Consider the following 6,449-nt stretch of genomic DNA (forward strand, 5'->3'; position numbering starts at 1 on the left):
CCCGCAGGATGTTGGAAAGGCAAGGCTGGCAGGGCTGGAGTCCCAGAGAAGTCTCCCCAGGCTGCAAGCCCTGGGTGCTGCCAAGAGATGTCCTCTTACCTGGGCATCTGTTGCACTGCCACTGCTGAGCATGGCCAGCCCTTCACAGACAAGATATGGCTGAATGGTGGGAGTCAGGGGCAGGCATCCTGAACCTCTGTTCATCTGTGACACCCTGGTATTTACAGGTGACTGCTCTAACGATGTGTATACTTTTGCAAAATAGAATTTCATTGATGGTTTTCAAAAATTTAATATAGAGAAGTTTGACTTAAAATCCATTCATATTAACCCCCGCAAAAAAATCAGCATCGCAAGTGTCAGAGAAATAAAAGAAAAGACTGTTAGATTACTTAAACATGATTTCAAATGGTGACCATTGTTCTAAATGTTTTCATTGCTGTTGTTCTTGATTTTTTTATCAGTTTACTTGGATGGGAAAATTTCTAGTTGGTGTTTAGAATTTAAAAATCTTGATCAGAAGTTTCACATGGTCATTTCAGATCTAAAACCTGATTATTAAAAAAAATAGATGCAAATTCAAATTTTTCGCTAAGAAAATATTTTATTTATAAGTTTTATAAATATTTAGTGTTTTCTCTAATATTTTATGTTATTTTACACATCTTAATTATACATGCTAAAGAAAATAAAATGACTTTTTTCACCTAGCCCCGTAGGTGGCCCCAAGTCCCCTCAGTTAACCCCCGTGTACAAGGCAAATGTTACTATGCGTGCCATGGAAGAATGTTGGAAGGCACTTGGCTAGAGGGCTGCCCATCCGAACTCAGAAGTGCTAACATTCTTTAAAATCCTTGTTAAAAGTATGAAATTCTGGCATAGGCTTGGATTTTAACAACTCAAAGCTCTTTTAACTGGAAAAAAATATATATCAAAGGTCAGGCGCTAGAAAAGTTGTAAAACTTGGCTGCCAAAGTTAATCTGTGGCAGATTGTCTTTTCCAAGGATGACTGCAGCGCTGTCTTCCCTCCCCCATGGTCTTCTTACTCTGTGACTTTGACATTCCTTCTATAATGAAATGGGGTCTCTCTTCCTCCTCTAAAGTGTGGATTTGTGACTGTGATGGGAGCCATGTCGTGTGACTTCCAAAGCTGGTCACAGGAAGTGAAGCGCGTTCTTCCCGGCACTTTTCATACACTGCTTCTTGGCTCTCAGACTCCGTACTGTGAGGAAGCCCAAGCAGCCCCCAGGGGGAGGTTATGTGTGTGAAGAAACTTATTTGAGAATAAAAGCAGTAATATCTAAGGACTGATGACCAAAGAAATATATTACATCACTTTTTGTAATAGTCCCAAATTGGCAGTGTAGCCAATTGGTGAGAGCACAGAATTTCTGGAAAAATCCCAGCCTGGCTTTTACCAGCTACGTGGCTTAAGTCAAGTTCCTGAATGTCTCTCTGCCTCAGTTTCCTCAGAAGTAAAGTGGAGATGATACTAACAGTACATCCCTCACTGTGTCGTTTTTAAAAGATTAAATAAGTTAATGTTTGCAGCTCAGGTTAGAACGCTGCCTGGCACAGAGCAAGAGAGGTATGAGTATTTGTTTACTGATTAGATAAAAATAAAGAATTGTACATGATCACGTGGGGTCTGGAATCAGAAGGGTTGGGTTGGAGGTTTGCTCGACCTTTTTCACCAAGGAGCCCGAACAAGCCTTGTAGCTTTACCTGAGCGTCGGCCTTCTGGCCACTTGATGAAGGTGATGATGGGGTGCGGGGAGGGGGGGCTTTGGGTTGTTGCAAGAATCAAATCAAGCATGCCTCTGGTACCAAAATGCTGGTAAGCAAGATGTCAATGTTGGCTGTTGTCATTGTGATGATTTTTCTGGTCATCAGATCCCCTGGCCTGTTGGGGCCGCAGAAAGAGCACGGAATGCCTTCAGTGCCGTTAACTGTTAGCCTGCCCCGTGGTGCTAAAAGCTGAATATGGGGAGGTAAGTTGGAGGTCCTGCCCTCCAGAAGCCCACTTTTTTCTGTTTCTGGCAGACAAATGAACACCTGACTTACACTGCAGGGAGGTGCGTGTTGTAGCGGATGAAGTACATGGTCCAGGGTGCAGGGAAGGCTTCCTGGCAGGGACATAGTTAACTGGAGGCCTGGCTGTGCCTGTCACTAGCTGTGTGATCTGGGACAGAGACCTCTGTGAGTTTTGGTTTCCTCATCTGTAAAGTAGTTAGAAACCGAATACAGCAAAATACATGCAAGCAGTGTCGCAGTGGTAAATAACACATGTTGCTTTCTGCTCCGTGCTCTCCTGGCCTTGAATATCCGTGATGACAGCAATGGGAGGGGCTCCTTCACCCGAATTCAAATCAGGCAAGTTCACCTAGAGGCTGCCCATGGGGGGAGGGGTGGAGGCAGGCGGGGGCTGGGATCTGAACTGTTTAGAGCCCCATCCAGGATGAAGGGAATTTCCTGAAACGGGCTTTGCTGTCCCACGTTCCTTTTATGAAACATGGGACTCTTCCTGCATCCATAAAGATGAAGACATTCTTTCGCGGGGATTTAATTTTGGGGCTGCGTGCCTGGGCCCTGAGAAAGCCCAGGCTTCCTCCTCCTTTTGAATCTAACCCCAGCAGCTTTGTGCGCACCAGACGAGACTGCATTCCCCTTAATGCCCTTGGCATCGCTTACGCACACCAAAATCCGCTGCCTCAGGGCTTTCCAGCCAGCGGTAAGCCTCCCTTTCATGGGCAATCAGGCAGCAGCCTGGAGCAGAGAGGGGAAGGGGGGCCCGCGTGCCCCGCTGGGTCTCTGTAGACAGCGGAGGGCAGAGGCCTCTCCCTGACCCCAGGAGATGAGCCCAGGCCTGGGGAGAAGCTATGCAGTGACAGAAAGGGCCCTGTGCAAATGGGGAAACTAAGGCTGGGTGAGACACTGGACCGCTTGTGTCAGTATGTGGGTTTAAACCAGACAAATTTCCCACGTCACCCCCAGAGCCCCGACTACCTTCTGACGGGCGTTGCCTTTGACACTTGCCAGGAGCTCACTATCCTGCTGTCCCTGGCTTGGGGTCTGAGGGCAGAAGGCGAATACTTTCAGAGGAGTAGGTCTGAAGGTGGGACACATCCACCAAAGGCCCCTCTGCTCCTCTTCCTGGGGACGTGACGCACAAGCTTGTGTCTCTAAAGGCTGCATTCGGTGGAGGGTGGGAGCGGTGTAGGTTGACGCTGCCTCTGTGCACGGCAGGTCTGGGGGGCTTTTGTTCAGCAAACATTTATGGTGAGCCCACCATATGCCAGGTATCCTACATGCCAGGTGCTTGGGATTCCAGGGGGAGTAGGGTGGACAAAGCCCCCCATGCCCTGCCAACCTCTGCAGTATGAGTGGAAGAAGGACCGTGGATGTGGGTCCAAAAGAGGTGGGCTTGGTCCCCACCCTTCCGCTTATCAGCTCTGTGTCCTCCCGCCGGTGACCTGTTCTGCATTGCAGTGTCTTCATCTGCAACACGTGTGTGACCCTAAGGACTCTTTGGAGGGATCAGCTGATGTTACGTAAGTGAAAAGGTCTATGCCCTCTCTTGCCTGTCACCGCATCTGTAAATTGAGGTCCAACTCTGCCTTACACTCAAGGTTGCTCTGAGTAGTACAGTGCAGTGGTTACACACACTGCCTTCAGGGTCCGACAGTCCTGGGTTCCAATTCTGACTCTGCCACATACTATGTGACCTGGGGCGTGGTCTTTAGCCTCTTTGGACCCCCGTATTCCCAACTGTAAACTGGAGATGATAATAGTAGCACCTAGCTCAGACTGTGGGTATGGCAATTAAATGATGCAATTCAAAAGTAAATTTTAAAGTTATTAAAACTTAAAAGTAAAGGGCTCTGCACAGAGGTGTTCCCAGTAAGCCCTAAAGAAATGTGAGCTATACTTTTAATCATTCATATTCTTATAATCCAAAGGCTAATTACAAGGTATTTTTCTCTTTCCACATGTTATATCTTTGGACCAGTCCAAAAAAAAAAAAAAAAAAAAGCTTGGAAACACTTATACAGTGCAAAGACAGAGTTATGAGAAACTGTGGAAACAACCCAAAACCTTTGGAGAATTGACCTCAAAGATGTAAGCTCTGTTTGTGTTGTGGTCCTGCACTCAAGAGCATCTTGCCAGGTGATCACCAGGAACTCCCGGCATCACATGCCGCACGGGAGGATGCAGAGTTCTCAGCCCCCTTTGCACTTGGCCCCTTCACTTGGTGGAGGGTGGGGTCTGTGGCTAACTGGCCTCTTTCTGTCCAAAGGAGGTGCTGAGTGTCCAGGCTGTGCTCTCTGCTCCTCCAGCAGCCTCTGCCCATCCACCCCTCGGCCTCCAGAGCCACTGTCTGCACTCTTGGACTCAGAGCTGAGTCCAGGTGCTGAGTCATCTCCGGTGAAAGAAGAGGGGGCCTCTGCCACTTAAAGCAGGAAGGGCTGGGAGGGGACATTCACTCCAACATTGCCCCCTGGGTTCTATTACGCCTAAAAGGAAACTGAGGCATAATGAAGGTTAAAGACTTACCTAGGTCATAACAGGAGTCGAGGACTCAGCCAAGGCTAGAAGCACCATCGGACCCCCAGCTTACAGCTGGACACTGGGGTCACCTGGGCACAGCTACAGTGCAATGCCTGGACCGATTAAATCAGAATCTCTGGGGGTGGGACCCAGGCATTGATGTCTGACACCAAAGGCTGTACACCACTGCATTAGAGCGAGGAGACCCCGCGTGAACACTAAGGGCCTTGATTCACATTCTATTCACGTCCAAACCGTATGTCAGAGATTCTGATGTAATTGGCTGCACACCAGGATCATTCAAAACTCCCAGATGATTCCAAGATGCAGCTAAGTTTGAGAGCCACTGTTTTAACATAGCATCTTAATTTAACTTTCAAAGTCTATTTACTCTTCAAGGAAAATCATAACCTTTAATCATATCTAAAAAAAAAAATGTACCTGTTCAGCTGAGATGCAATCCACTGCCTGTTACTCTGCACTCACATTCCAGGAAACAGAAGCATTTGTAGTTATGAGACTATTAATCCGCGGTTTTGTCTTTATGCGTAGGTGTAGTTAGACTTGCTTGTGTGTCACTCGGTTACAGTCATTCGCCAATTCAACAGAAACGTATTGAGTTTGCTCTAGTATAAGCAGTTACGAGTTTAAAGGATCATTCTGAACCAACAACATCGTAAATAACCATCTTTAATACAACAGAAAGAATATGCGTTTAGCCCATGCCATGAAACGTTCTGTCTGAACATATGGTCCTTATAAATTGAGTTTAGTTAGAATTTGTCATTTGCTGAGGAAACGTTCTGGGATGGGACTTTCACTCGAATCAGATGGAAATCCCTGCTCTCACTTTTTTTTTTTTTTTTTTTTTTTTTTTACAGTAAGATTGCCTAAAATTCCAAAGCCTTTTAGCCTCTTTATTCACCTGCCAACTATTATGAGGAAGCCCCAGGAATAAGCACCTCCACCACTCAACCGCTGTTCTCATTGGGGAGACCCTAAACGCAGTTGCAGAGAGCACGTTTTGAATAAGCAAAGCAAAGACCTCACTGAGCACAAACCCCAGGGCTGCCCCAGCATCCCCTGGCGGGGAACACTGCCCAGGGCCCCCAACGCCCACACGGTCCTCCCTCTTCTCGGACCCTCTGCTGTCCGCGGGCACCCAGAGCAGGAGCACTAGTTCTCCCTGACACGCAGGGGACCCTCGGGGCTTCCAGAGGCTGTGAGTGACAATCACCTACCCTTATCAGTTCTCCGTCCAACACTTAGAGTCACAAAGCTGGCTGGAAAAGTGATAAGGGGATGTGACTGGCCGGCCAAGACGTTCTGATGAAACTTATCGGAACAATAGGAAAGCTGACATTTGATTTCCAGGTTGAAACGTCCACTTGATCTCTGCGACTCCTCCCCTCGCTCCCAAAGCCCCTCCATGACCTTCTGCTTTGCTCTGGCCTCTCCCCAGGTCTCTCCTTTCGACATTTGGCGAGGCTTTCCTGTTTCTGCAGACAGAAATTGAGACATGCAACCCTGGATAGCTATGGAAAGTAGTGGACTCTTCGCATTTTTTTCTGAAAAACCAATCAAAATTGTAAATGAATTGAAATGTCAAAATTAATAAATAAACCAAAGTTAGCAAAGGCTTTACCCAGCAGCTCCTGCAGGTCTGAGGCAGGGGGCCCCGGCACGTTCTCCTCCTCCCGGGCTCTTCGTCTAAGCCCACACCCACATGCCATTCATAAAGTCCCTACTCTGAGTCTCCTCCTCCTGCCAGGATTGGTCCTCCAGAGGTGCTGGCCCCAGGCCAGGACCCATCAGCTGCAAATCTGCTCGAGCTGGATGTGTCCACAGAACTGTGTGGCCTTGATGGGCTCAGGCTAGGGTGGAGTCTGGGTCTAATGGT

General features: G+C 47.8%; 1 long non-coding RNA gene across 2 annotated transcripts; it reads left to right on the forward strand.

The window, feature by feature from the left end:
• The first annotated feature begins 1,635 nt into the window (after positions 1-1,635).
• LOC123616900 (uncharacterized) lies at positions 1,636-6,193 on the forward strand. Of its 2 annotated transcripts, none has more exons than XR_012502724.1 (6): positions 1,636-1,758; positions 1,895-1,992; positions 2,339-2,374; positions 2,635-2,732; positions 3,491-3,552; positions 6,012-6,193. It is a non-coding gene; the product is annotated as an uncharacterized LOC123616900 (long non-coding RNA). The 2 variants fall into 2 exon arrangements; XR_012502723.1 differs by having other exon boundaries at positions 2,638-2,732.
• The last annotated feature ends 256 nt before the right edge of the window (positions 6,194-6,449 follow it).

This window comes from Camelus bactrianus, chromosome 27 (assembly GCF_048773025.1).
Source record: "Camelus bactrianus isolate YW-2024 breed Bactrian camel chromosome 27, ASM4877302v1, whole genome shotgun sequence".
Classification (NCBI taxonomy): domain Eukaryota; kingdom Metazoa; phylum Chordata; class Mammalia; order Artiodactyla; family Camelidae; genus Camelus; species Camelus bactrianus.